Raw genomic sequence first — 14143 nt, 5'->3', positions numbered from 1 at the left:
TCCTGGTGCCCTTGGAAGTGGTGCAGGGAATTGCTGTTTCTCACGCTGTCTAGATAACTTGGAAAGTCCCAGCCCCTATCGGATTAGCCCACACTTCACAGGGCACAGGGATTAGAGAACACCATTGTGAGATAGTTTGAAAACGTGCCCACCTGTGTGTACAAACAGCACAGGTGGTAGCTGCCACTTTAAATGATGTTATTGCATCAAAGTGTGTGCAATTACAGACAGCAGAAAAGTGCACTGCAAAAAGAAAAAAGACTTCTACATGTCTCAAAGGCCACATCTGCACAGAGCCTTTGATTACCTGTAGGTCAGGTTGGCTGGCATCTCACTGAAGACCAAAAGAGCCTACTAATGTCACAGGAGTATTTGGAGGAGTAGCAAACATTTGCACCAGAGATGGAAAACCACTGTGACCCTTCAGAAGGTGTTGGACTCAAAGTCCCATCAGCTCCAGCCAGCAAATGTGGTCAGGGTCGATGGGAGTTCAGGTCAAGGAATATTTTGAGGCCACAGCTTCCCCCACCCCTGCTTTACATACTTTGAAAAGTACTACATTTTTCATAAAACATACTTTTTATTAATTTTACAAAATACAAAAAAAAAAAACAGTACATACATAAACACCTTTTCCACCTCCTTCCTACCCACCCACATGGGTCCTCCCCTGCCACAGAAGTATCCCATGTACGTGAACAGTCAGAGATGGTCCATTTTATGCTTGGATTTCTGTCCTCCTCCCCCTCCCCTGACCCCAAAGCCCCCCCCCCCTGCCACCAGGGAGCTCCAGCAAACCAGGGCAGTACGCAGGAGGCCATCCATCCAACCATCTATTGTCATACCAAAAAAAGAGAAAAATAGAAATAGGAAAAAAGAGAAAAAAGAAAGGGCAAAAAAAGAGAAAAAAACAATACAAAACAGAAAAAATTTTCTTACATTCATAATTGTAAAACCATATTTTGTGGGCTTCCCCTCCCCCCCCCTTCCCCAGTTTTCATCCCTTTTTTATCATCTGCAACAGTTTCTTACTTTATAAAAATACACCTTTATATCTTATACAACTTATAAATCAATTGTTAACATTTTCATCTAATATTCAAATCACTGAAAAATCAAACTCCCATTTTATCTTCCCGTGCCTAATTTTTACTCCCTCTATAAGCCTTCATATTTTCACATTTTTCCAAAATCCATTCACTTTTAAAACTATAACTATTCTCAATTTAACCTTACATCCCCGATTACCGGCTCCACCCCCCCAATCCAGCAAATTCCATAATCAGCAGACCAGTTATAAACCTGTTAATCCATCCTTATAATCACAACATCACTTTCCCTTCACCCCACCCCCTGTTTACAGTCTTTTGCCATCCAGGCCACCATACAGGACCCCTGAATTTCTTCTCTTCTCTGTATATTTTTTCCTTCTTCCCTGTGGGCGTTCTGGAGTTCCAATAATACCAATCGTGCCCCCCTCAAAGGCAGGGCACTCCAACCAACTTTTTGTAGAGTAAAGCCATCATTTTTTTCGTGGTGTGCTTCATTTTGTGTTGAATCGTCACAGTCCTCATCTTCATCTTTTCCTTCCAAATCACAATCACCATCATTGTCATTCTCACATTCATCTTTTTCAGTGTCAAAAGCTTCATCTTCCAAAAAATCATATTCTGCCATCACCATCTGAAATTGTTGCTGTAACTCTTGCCGTCGTGTCTCCTCTTGACATAGTTCTATTCTTGTTTCCCACATTAAGGTCAAAACAGACCGCTGGAACTCAGGGGAACACTTTTTTGTTGACATAGTTCAATCCTGCCAAGGTCAAAACTTGTCACGTGGGGTGGAATATGATCACAGTTTATTTTCTCGACTCCATTTTAACAAACTGGCTGCATTCTTCAAGTCTTATTAACAATAAAGTTCGAACTCACATTTCACAAACATTTAAACCAAAAAAGAAATTCCACAAAGTCCAGAAATACAAAGTGAAATAAAAATTGACTTATAAATCCTGATCAACTCACTGGGTTGTCTGGGCTGCCGGCTCCCGAGGAAAAGAAAGGTTTTTCTTAGTCTTTACCTCTTGCTGCAGGGCACTCAAAACCACAGTCTCTCTCCCCTTTCACCCTGCATCAAAGGGGAGATTCTCTTTGATGCCTTTGAGGGATCCTTTTGAATTGCGAATCTTCTGATTACGGCTTCGGGTTTCTATTTACTGTCTCTTTTGTTGCCGTGGGGGGGGGTGGCTTCCTCTTTTCTCCCCTCTCTCCCAGATCCAAATTGTTTTATAATCCAAATCGTGAGGTTACTTACAGTCTTGTTTCCAATCGTTTTATTTTCGGAAGAATCCAGCGCTCTCCGCCTTCGGCTTGAAGCTTCTCCCTGCTAGAATAACGTTGCCGCTCAAAATGGCCCCCGCGACTTCTACCCTCCTCGCTCCGGAGCTCTTATTAGAGCTAGCCGAAGGGTTGGGGAGTCCGGATTGGGGCTGTGCCGAGCAAATTTGCCCCCGGGACGCCCTTCCCGAGGTTCTAAGGGGCGCAGCGTCGCTCTCGCTGCCCTCCCCACTCCTAGCAGGGACGGGCCGTCTCGGAGACGAGACGAAACCCCGCCGATCGGCGCTGGCGCTGAACCCGGAAGCCGTACTACATTTTTCTAGTGGTATTGTTGCCCTCTTTTATCAGTTGCTATGCAGAGATAAACAAGACACTTGATTGCAATCATTCACCAGTCTCTTTTCTTAATGAGCATTTAGCATAACTAGTAATTTGCCGATTATAATAATTAATGGTGAGTCATAACAATTGTGAGTGAGCCCACTGAGCTTCGTGAGGCTTACTTCCAAGTATAGTTGTTGTTAACAGAATACACCGCTACTATGGTTAATGAAGTTGCAATATATGCAACTTAGCAAAGTATGAGAGCCACATTAGCAAAGTATGAGAGCCATTCACACAACAGCTGTTTCAGTTAATCTATCAGCAATCCCATAAACTTCAATAGGGCTTTGCTGACATTAATACAGTACGCAACCATATATATGAAGAGACAGGTGGATTAATTTGTTGTTGGGAAACCTACTCCAGGATTTAATTTTGACCATTGCAAACCGGTACTGTGTATCAGGTGGCATGTATAAAGCTGTCCATTCATTTACAAAGTCTGTACTTTTGTAAGCCTAGGCTGCATAAAAATGTGTGAGTGAGGGTTAAACTGCCACTTTTACTTTAAAGATTTTCCAAAATCTCTTTGATTATGACCAACAGTGAGCAACTGTTTGAGCCTGCCAGAACTCTTCATAAGGTTGAACATTAACCAAAGTGGCCTGCAGGCAATATGAATAATGCTGACTTGGCATCGAAGCCATAATGGCCGCATTGGTCAAATGCTCACTTTTGTTGCATAGTCTGGCACAAAACATGGTGACGAGGATCAGGTTATTGGGCTCGTTGTGAAGATCACCTGCACTTAAGAATTTACCACCACAGCCCTGTTGGAGTTTCTTCACCCCTGGATGCAGAAAAGGTGCTGAGCTCTGCCCCAGAATCACCAAAGAGCTCTCCTCCTCTCCCATACCTAGCCAGAATTAATGATATCAAGAGTCAGTGATGCTAAGTAAGTCCCACTGAACTCAGCTGGATTTTAACATGCTTAGGATCAAGCAGTTGGAAACACATATACTGTACAAGTTACAGAAGATTCCAATTAACACCAGGAAGAACTTTCTGACAGTAGATTTGTTCAACAGTGGAACGGTCTCCCTTGGAAGGGGGTGGATTCTGCTTCCTTGGAAGGTTTTAAGCAGAGGTTGGATGGCCGTTTGTCATGGATGCTCTACTTGAGAGTCCTGCATTGTAGGTTGTTACACCTTGGGGTCCCATCCAACTCTACAGTTCTATGATTCTATGCAAGATATAGGTTTAAGGATAACCGATGAAGTGCAGCCCATCTGGGAATGACTATCCATGAATTTCAAATTGTGTGGCTTATGCAACAAGGTGATGCCATTGTGAACCATATCGGCAGACCTTTAACATCTGCCTGAAGCAATGCAAGATTTTTAAAAATTGCTATTAGCTTTGGGTGAGTCAAGCATAGGGGAACTAGAGCAGGGTAATCTCTAGTCCTCCAGATGTTGTTAGAATCCCATCACTTTCAGACAGTATAGCTAATGACCAGGGATGAGGGTTGAATACTTGTTATGTTTTTAACAATGTTGTTATTGATTCCTGTTATTGGACTAGATGACCCTCAAGGTCCCTTCCAGCCCTACAATTCCATGATTCTGTTATCTAAACCTTTGGAATGGGGATGGCTACAAATGAAATTAGCAAAGCACATTGAATTCCTGTTGTTGGCAGTATGTTGCAAGCTGGGTGGGTTAGTTAACTGGTTGGCTCAGGTTGTTAGAACAGGACACCACTCCCTGCAGAATACACTTAATTAAAAGAGGCTCCATATACCTACACTCTGCAGTCTTCTAGCCACTCACCGGGAAGTAACCCTTTACCTACTGCAGTTGCAGTCATGGGGAAATCAAACAGGTAACATGTATCAAGTGAAGAAATCCTCACCCCCTCTCTGGTGTGTACTGCAATGTGCAATGAGAACTCCATGAATAAGAGTTTGAGGGGGTTGCATGAGTAGGAAAACCAAACAGGTAATGCAAATCAGGTGAAGACAGCCCTGCTTCTTCCTTGGTGTGTAGTGCAACACAGCAGTGGGGAATGACCTTGCTGCATTTTAAGCAGCTAATGTAAACATACCCTTTGTCTTAGCCTTTATGTAGCTTTCCTACCTCTGGAATAAGCAAATCCCTTCTAATCTCCCCAGCTGACCTTTCTCTGCCTCTTTTTATCAGCCCCACCCCCACCCCCCTCTTTGGAAATGACCCACTTCCTTCCTGGCTGGTCACTTAACAAATTCACTTCTCAGTACCTCCAACAAGCAGCTCTGGCCATCTTCCTCCATCAGCCACCAATGTGTTTGTTTACATGCCATCCTCCAACTCAACTTCTCAAACTGGCAGGCTGTCAAAGGGCAAGAACCAGTTTCCAAACCTGTTGTGTAAGATAATGGCATTTTGCACAAGCTCAGAATGTGGTAAGGGATCCTCGCCATGACCAGATGCCAACATATATATTATTTAGTGTGGTTAATTGTAGAAACTCTAGGTGGTAAAGGGACTTGCCTCGTGTAACAGAGTGACTAAGAAATGGAAACCCAGGACTTATTTCCATAAAATATGGCTGCATTTGAATGTTTGAGCTTGGTTAGTCACGGGCGGAATATAAAAGAATGTTTGTTCATAGAAGCCTTCTGGGTTTTTAGGGCCTTTCCATTAACGTGGTGCCCTCCAGATGTTGTGGACTCCAACGTCCACCAGCCTCAGCCGGCATGCTAAATGGTCAGGGATGATGAGTGATGTAGAAACTGGGAGGTTGACAGATTCATCATCCACCCACATCTTAAGTAAGACTCCCATTTGCCCTGTGACAAAATATTGTGGTTGGAGTGCTGGGAAATGGCAGTATACGTGCAACTGATAGGTTGCAACCTTGAGAGAAGATCTCTGGGTGTTATGCAACAGACAAACAACAACTGCACATTTATTGCACTACCTTTTGATGACCTAGAAAGGTTCCCCCCCCCCCTTAAGCAGTCACCAATTTTACATACAAAGAATTCTGGCATAGAGCTGGATCTATGCTATGTTGGTGGGTTATAAACATTCCTCTTCTCTCCCCCCCCCCATATTATTATTATTATTATTATTATTATTATTATTATTATTATTATTTCCTCCTCTTCTTCCTGCTGATTCTGATTCTGGAAGCCTGCCTGCCTGCAGTTGATCCTGCTAAAGCCATCCATAGGAACAGCTTATAACAGGGTGAGAGAAAGGGAAGGAAAGGGGGATGGTCAACATTCCCATATATGATGATGATGTTGTTGTTGTTGTTGTTAATTAAATTTCTATACCGCCCTTCATCTGAAGATCACATGGTGGTTTACAATATAAAAGCACAAGTATATATACCATAATAACAAATAAACTTAATAACTCGCACCACTACACACACATACAGGATCCCATACATACTGTATCTACTTGGAATTAATTCTCATTGCATTTCATACTTACTTACTTACTGCGTTTTTTACCCTGCCTTTCCTCCAAGGAACTCAAGGAGGTATACATAGTTCTCTTCCTTCCCATTTTATCATCACAACAACCCTGTGGGGTAGGCTAGGCTGAGAGACTAAATATTCATGAATAAGAACATATAAGAACTCAAGAAGAGTCCTCCTGGATCAAGCAAAAGACCCATCTAGTCCAATATTCTGTTCTCATGATGGTCAACCAGATGCCTAAGTGAAGCTTGCAGACAGGACCCAAGTGCAGGGGCGTACGAAGTGGGGGGGCAGAGGGGGTGGGTCACCCCGGATCCCACTCTGAGGGGGGGGGTGGCAAGATGCCCCCTGCCTCCTCCCAGCTGTAGAGTGGCTGAGGGCACGCGCAGTCAGTACGGGCGCCGCTCGCGCAGCGTCTGTACGGGCTGCCGCTCTCATGTGCCATCCAGACAGGCTGCCACGCATGCGCACTCCGTATGGGATGCTGCACATGCGCAGTCTGTATGGCAGTCACGTGTGCGTCACCGCCCCTCGCCATCCCACCCCGGGTGCCAGAGAGGGTTCTTCCACCACTGCCCAAGTGCAGCAGCACAAATATTCTTCAAACATTGCCTTTACAGTGGTACCTCGGGTTAAGAACTTAATTCATTCTGGAAGTCCGTTCTTAACCCGAAACTGTTCTTAACCTGGGGTACCACTTTAGCTAATGGGGTCTCCCACTGCCACCATGTGATTTCTGTTCTCATCCTGAAGCAAAGTTTTTAACCCGAGGTACTGTTTCTGGGTCAGTGGAGTCTGTAACCTGAAGCGTCTGTAACCTGAAGCGTCCTTGGTTCTCAAACACTGAAAACTGGGAAGTAAGTGTTCCAGTTTTTGAATGATTTTCGGAAGCTGAATGTCTTAATGCGGCTGTCGGCTACTGTTTCCGGGGCATCTGCACCAATCAGAAGCTGCGCCTTGGTTTTCGAATATTTCGGAAGTCAAGCGGACTTCCAGAATGGATTAAGTGTTGCGCTTTTGTTTTTGCTATTTATTTTGCGTTTTTGTTTTTGAGGGTTTTTTGGTTAATTTGTTTTTGTGGCTGTGTGGAACCCAGTTCAGCTACTGATTGATTTGATTGATTGTGTGATTGCAGAAATGGATAAAAGCTCCCCATCCAAACAATGACTATCATCAATGCACGTAAGAAAAAAATTTAATTTAAATTTTTGTCATCTACAATACTGTCTTGTTTATTTTATGGTACAGTACATTGATTATTGCTTTCATTTTATGGATAATCTATCAGACTTTATTCGACCGTCAGTCAGAAATAAACATTTATCCATACAAAAATTAAAACATCAAACATCTAAAGGAACTTAAAACTTAAACTGACAATAAGAAATAGGCTATACATTTAGTTTATGGATAATGGTCTCGTTAGATAGTAAAATTCATGTTAAATTGCTTTTTTGGGGTTTGTTTTGGAATGGATTAATCCATTCTGAAACGGATTAATCCGTTTTGCATTACTTTCTATGGGAAAGTGCATCTTGGTTTTGGGATGCTTTGGTTTTGGAGCGGTCTTCCGGAACAGATTAAGCTTGAGAACCAAGGTACCACTGTATATAACTAGCTAAATTAATCCATCCATTGTACAACATAACAGCAAGATAGTTAATTGACTAAGAAACACTCAGCCACAGATAGGGCTTGAGTGACACAGGAACATGCCGGAGGAGACATGAAAAGTGGAAGGCTTTAGGAATGCTGAAGCTTTAGCTGAAGAAATGATAACGTTGACGCAAGGAGAAAACTAACAGGACTTGTTTCTGGCCCCTGCAGTAGGAAAATGAAAAGTTATACTTCTTGCCGATGCAAAATTATTTGTTGTGCCGCTTTGTGGAACAATAAATGCAGCTTAGTGCTGACATTTTTCAACACACTGAATTATTTTGCAGGGGGCCAGAAGGATTGGTTCAGTTTTGTCATTGCTGCTTCCTACGTATCAACAATACAGAGTATTTTAATGAATATTTTACTTCCATGTGTTGCAGCAAATAATTGCAACGATTGCCTATACATTGGATATTTAAGGAATTTGAGGATCTGGTTTTAATTGTTCATTATTTTCTTGACAATGGCTTCCAAACTACGTATCCAGTATGTCACTAATTTAGTACATTTATTTTAAAAATTGGGTGGTGTATTAGACTTTAAGAATCCAGCCATTGTTCATTTTACCAAGGAACTCTGGGGATGGAGATGAGCAAGGTACAAACATAGCACAGCTCTGACCTTTGCAAATACAGTGAAGAGGGCTGGCCACAAGTGACTGTTCGAATAACATTGCAACAGAGACACAAACCACTCCCATACAGTCATGTGCAGTGAGCTGGTGTGAAACTACCCGGAAGATTACCAAAAGAAACAACCCAGCCAGCCACAAAGTTATCTTGGCAGTCATAAGCACATGTCTGCATCACTTCTACTGAAACCAACAGGACTTTAAGTTCTTTATTTTGGTTGAATAACACCCAGTGCCTTGGAATTTAATGTAGCCTGGTGTCCTGTGTTCTTTCGATGTAATAAGCATGGATCTGCATATTGTTTATTTTATGCAAGGGAGAAATTTGACATGGAACTAAGCACTCTATGAATTTATTTTGCCACTTGCTGGAAACTGCAGGAGGAGAGGAGAGAATGCTCTTATGCTTGGGTCCTGCTTGTGGGTTTCTGACAGGCACCTGTGAGAACAGGATACTAAACTAGATTGACCTGATCCAGTGTTCTGCATGTTTAAAACTTCAAATCTCACAGGTAAACTCTTCCCAGGTTCTTATGGCTTTATATACTAATATACTAATATTATACTATTATAGTATACTAGTATATACTAATAGTAACTTGTCCCAGGTTCTGGAGATACAGTTTTTATTACAATGTTTGTGCTTAACATTGTCTGGATGATCATATATTATGAAAGAGATCCAACAGAAGCCCATGCACCTCCAGGAAGTTTAAGACTATTTAAGAGTCTTAAACCAATTGAACCAATTACCTCTGATTGCATGGTCAGCAAATTTCCAGATGTTCCTGCCACACACATTCATTCTTCTGGCTCACACAATGGTTTCTCATAGGCACCACATTATATTTTTCATGCACGGGGATGGTATTCATGTAGCAAGAGAGGAAGCATATGTCATCATATGTGCGGTGAGAAGCATGTGGCTGTTTTGCTGTGGGAATGTGGAACAGGAAGCCGGACTCAACTTCCTTACCAATATGCCAGGGATGGAGAATCTGTGCCCTGCTCCCATACTTGGACTACAACCTCTGGCAGCCCTACAGCTGGAGATCCAAGTTTGGGAAACCTTGGTGTAGACAATACAGCGCTAGATGGACCAATGGTCTGATTTAGCATAAGGAAACTTCCTGTGTTCCTATATTCCTAATTTCTTCTTAAGTGCAAAAATGAAACCTACAGTTGTTCAGTTTCACCACAAGGGATCTCAGTAGCAAGCACAAATACCAATGTAGATACCAGCTGTCAGACGTGAGCAGATATATTGCCCAGTGTACAACCACCTGTCAACACAAGAAGGTCAGAGTTGAGGTTACGTGCAAAAGTGTGTCCTCATCTTGTTTTGGGGCAAATAATGGGCATCCTGAGAGTTTTAACTTCAGGAAACAGAACGTTTAAATCAGCAACATTACATAAACAGCCAGCTTCATGGGCATCCTTGATCATGGGCAGTGGATGCCTTCATCGTCGTATAGCAGCAATAAGTCCTGTTCCACACCTGGTTCTGCACTAAGAGACAGCCAAGTTTCTGGCTTCTTCAGCAAGATTTGCACTGGGCCCTATTAAAAATGCCAGTTAGGACTTTTAAAACCCTAAATGGCTTGGATACGGGTTACCTAAAGCAGTGTTTTTCAACCTTTTTTGGGCAAAGGCACACTTGTTTCATGAAAAAAATCACGAGGCACACCACCATTAGAAAATGTTAAAAAAGTAACTCTGTGCCTATATTGACTATATATAAATCGAATTTTTCAATTTTTCCCACGGCACACCAGGCAACATCTCGGAACAGTGGTTGAAAAACACTGACCTAAAGGACCACAATCTTCTGCTGCATCCTGCCCATACCTTAATATCTGCCTTGAAGTCCTGCTATGGTGCCTTCCTAGAATGAAAGTTAGACTGACAAGCCTTGGATGAGGACATTTTCGACGGTGGCCTCACAACTGTAGAATGCATTTCCACGGGACATCAGACAAGCCCCATCCCTTGCAGGTTTGGAAAGAGCCTCAAAGAGCCTCTTTACTGCAACGTGTAGCAAGTAATCTGATCAGAGCTGTAGAATTTGCATTCCCCCTTGATTTTGGTAGCAAGTTCAGAGCTGAATGGGCACGTCAGTGGGAGCACTGGGTTGGCTCTGGTGTTGCATCTGAGCAGCTGTGATCTTGCCACTGCTGTACTCTGCCCCCACCTTGGTAAACAGCAGCAATGCCTCAATCAGGAGAGTGGGCTTGTGTCACTACCCCACTGCACCAGCCACTTCTGCAGGTACATATTCAAATTTTTGTATACTTGGAGGAGGAGGAGGAGGAGGAGGAGGAGGAGGAGGAGGAGGAGGAGGAGGCTGCCCCAATATAACTAGAACTGTAGCATAACAGGTAGGTAGCCATGTTGGTCTGAGTCGAACACTTCTTCAGATACACTTGAAACAGATTTTTTTTCTATGTAGCATAACAGTTGGAGTCAAACTGAAAAAGTAATAAAAAAATTCCTTCAGTAGCACCTTAAAGACCAACTAAGTTTTTATTTTTGTATCTGACGAAGTGTGCATGCACACAAAAGCTCATACCAAAATAAAAACTTAGTTGGTCTTTAAGGTGCTACTGAAGGATTTTTTTTATTTTGTTTCGACTCAGACCAACACGGCTACCTACCTGTAACTGAAAAAGTAATGTTTCCTATGGACACTAGATGGTGCCATTGCACAAAACTAATTTAAGACTTCCTTGTTGGGGCTCATACGGTACTGTATTTCACAAATTGTATTTATACTGGTATTTGTATTTAACTGCATACAAACATCTTGGTATTTTACCTTTTCTTTCACTTTTGTGAGTAAAAGAAAATATGAAGCACTTTTTCATCAAGCATCAAATTAATGTTAGTCTGCAGTACTAGTATAGAGTACTTGCAGAAAAGTTAAGATCACCATGAATTTTCTTGGCGGAAAGGTATTTACTGTATAATATATTCCGGCGTATAAGACGACCGCCAACTTTCCCAGTTAAAATATAGAGTTTGGGATATATTCGCTGTATAATAAATACGACCCGGTGTATAAGACGACCCCCTGACTTTTGAGAAGATTTTCCTGTGTTAAAAAATACAGTAGTCTTCTACGCAGGTTGCCTGCCGAGGAGGACAGCAGGGAGGGGACCCTTGTGAAGGGGGTGGTACTGTATATGTACGCATGTGTGTCTGAGTGTACCAGTGAGGGAATAGGGAAGAGAGAGAAAACGGAGTGTACTAAGGGTGGTGAAAGGCACTCTGTACATGTTCAGAGGAGCATCTTTTGGATGCAGGAAGCCTTGCAAGATGTCCTGGGCAGGGGGGTTGCCTCATGGTAGCAAGATTAGTTGGATGTGGTGGCAAAAATATCCAAACTGCTCCTCCATGTTGAAATAATTATATACCTCTCAATCAGTAAGGCAGACCTGCTAGCTGAAGTCTGTAACAAATGAGGGGGTTGCTTGAGTTGTGTACTATTAGAACTGGCCCTCCCTTTGCAAAGCATTTTTAAAGGCTGACATTATGTCATGGCCTATTTTGGAACAGCCAGTATTCCTCCTCCCTCTCCATTTCTTCCTCTTCCCACACAAGTGAGAACATGCTTTTCTGTGGGTTAATTTCGTATTATATTCACTGAACCCGTGTTCTTTGTGAGCCACTGCTTTTGGTTGAAGAGTGAAAATAATAAACCAGAAAAGAGAGTGCAGAGTTCCTCTGTTGGACTGCTGACTGAATTATTGGTTTTGGTTCTTTGCTATTGTTTCTTTGCTACCCAACTCCCAAGGACACTTTTTCACGCAGTAGGCCTACTTTGAACTTCCATTTATTTCATTGTGGTCTGTTGTTTCCTTTGTTCGTTCTCAAGTTTGTGCAGGCCCTCCCTCCTCTTGCTCTCTTCATATGCCACTGGAATACAATAGTAACTATACACTCCATTAATAAATTTCATTTATAAGTCAAATTCTAACTGAGTGCCTGTCAGGGCCGGCCCAATACTACTACACTATAGATGTGGGTGGGTGTTAAATAATCCCCTCTTGCCCCCAAAAGGCAAATGGGAAAATTTTGTAGAGAAGCTTAGGCATGTATTCTGCAGTACATGCGCTAAAAGACATTCAATAAGAATTCACTGTCTGCTTACAGTACAGTGGTATACATGCCTCCTTCAGGTGTAAGCCTCTTTGTGTTTAATGGATCTCACTCTCTAGTTATGTTACTATGACCCTATGGCAGCCATTTTGTGACTGGCACCCCCAGAACTCTCTCAGAATTGGTCCAAAATGGTTGGTGAAATGTGTGGCAAGTACTGAGATTGTTGACAAACAAAGCAGGCATTTTCTCCAAGAGTAAATCCCTCTGGCAACTGAAAAATGCCAGCATTGCAGAACATTTCTAATTGCCTTCCGTATAAGTAAAGGTAAAGGAACCCCTGACCATTAGGTCCAGTCGTGACCGACTACGGGGTTGCGGCGCTCATCTCACAATATTGGCCGAGGGAGCCGGCCTACAGCTTCCAGGTCATGTGGCCAGCATGACAAAGCCGCTTCTGGTGAACCAGAGCAGCACATGGAAATGCCATTTACCTTCCCACTGTAGCGGTACCTATTTATCTACTTGCACTTTGAGGTGCTTTCGAACTGCTAGGTTGGCAGGAGCTGAGACCGAGCAATGGGAGCTCACGCCGTCGCAGGGATTCAAACCACTGACCTTCTGATCAGCAATCCCCAGGCTCTGTGGTTTAACCCACAGCATCACCCGCGTCCCTTCCGTATAAGTACATAGCACATAAAAATTACTTGCACTCCGGATATTGATTCAATGTCCTCTTTTTGACATGCCACAGAATGAAAATATAGCTCCTTCCTTCCAAAAGAACTCTAGCATCACACTAACAAAAAAACACCTCAGGCAGTGTTTGCATATTATATCAACCTAAACACAATGCATTTCATTGACGTATTCCAGCTCATCATTTAAAGCCCTAAATGGCCTCGGTTCAGTATACCTGAAGGAGCGTCTCCACCTCCATCATTCTGCCTGGACACTGAGGTCCAGCACTGAGGGCCTTCCGGCGGTTCCCTCGTTGCGAGAAGCCAAGTTGCAGGGAACTAGGCAGAGGGCCTTCTCGGTGGTGGTGCCTGCCCTGTGGAACGCCCTCCCAACAGATGTCAAAGAGGAAAACAACTACAAGACTTTTAGAAGACATCTGAAGGCAGCCCTGTTCAGGGAGGCTTTTAATGCTTAATAGATTACTGTCGCGGTCACCCTGACCTGCACATCACCCCCGGACGTTTTACGGTCTATTGATGACGTGCCAACGACAAAATAAATATCTCCTGACACTCAAAACACTTCAGACCAGGATAAGGTAAAAATAAAACGTTCTTGCTTTATTGTGTGTACATAAGCGTATTGGTTAAAGAATAAATCTTAGAATGTTCCAGCTGACAGATGTTTCCTATACCGGCCTATTACCTCCAAATATAAATTACCGGCATATTACCGCTAAAGTCAACTAAATAAATATTTGTAAATAAACTCACAACTCTGTATCCTGTCTGACTATATTCCACCATCTTTTCTCCACCTCAATATTTAAAACCAGCTCTCTCTCTACAGATAACCAACCAACTACCTCACAAGCTCCCACTAACCGACCAACTCTCTTCAACTAACCAACTTCAACCACCAACTTCAACTCAACTGACT

The 14143-nt window shown here is 42.8% G+C and overlaps 1 long non-coding RNA gene across 1 annotated transcript; it reads left to right on the top strand.

Annotated features, from left to right (window-relative positions):
- The first annotated feature begins 5800 nt into the window (after positions 1-5800).
- On the top strand, positions 5801-12145 carry LOC132592452 (uncharacterized). The gene is made up of 4 exons (XR_009557933.2): positions 5801-5893; positions 7271-7317; positions 8807-8937; positions 10201-12145. It is a non-coding gene; the product is annotated as an uncharacterized LOC132592452 (long non-coding RNA).
- Positions 12146-14143: the final 1998 nt, after the last annotated feature.

The sequence above is a fragment of the Zootoca vivipara genome, chromosome 7 (genome assembly GCF_965207765.1).
Source record: "Zootoca vivipara chromosome 7, rZooViv2.hap1.1, whole genome shotgun sequence".
In the NCBI taxonomy this organism is placed as follows: Eukaryota; Metazoa; Chordata; class Lepidosauria; order Squamata; family Lacertidae; genus Zootoca; species Zootoca vivipara.
Note: the sequence above shows the minus strand (reverse complement) of the source record. Positions and strands in the feature narration are given on the sequence as shown.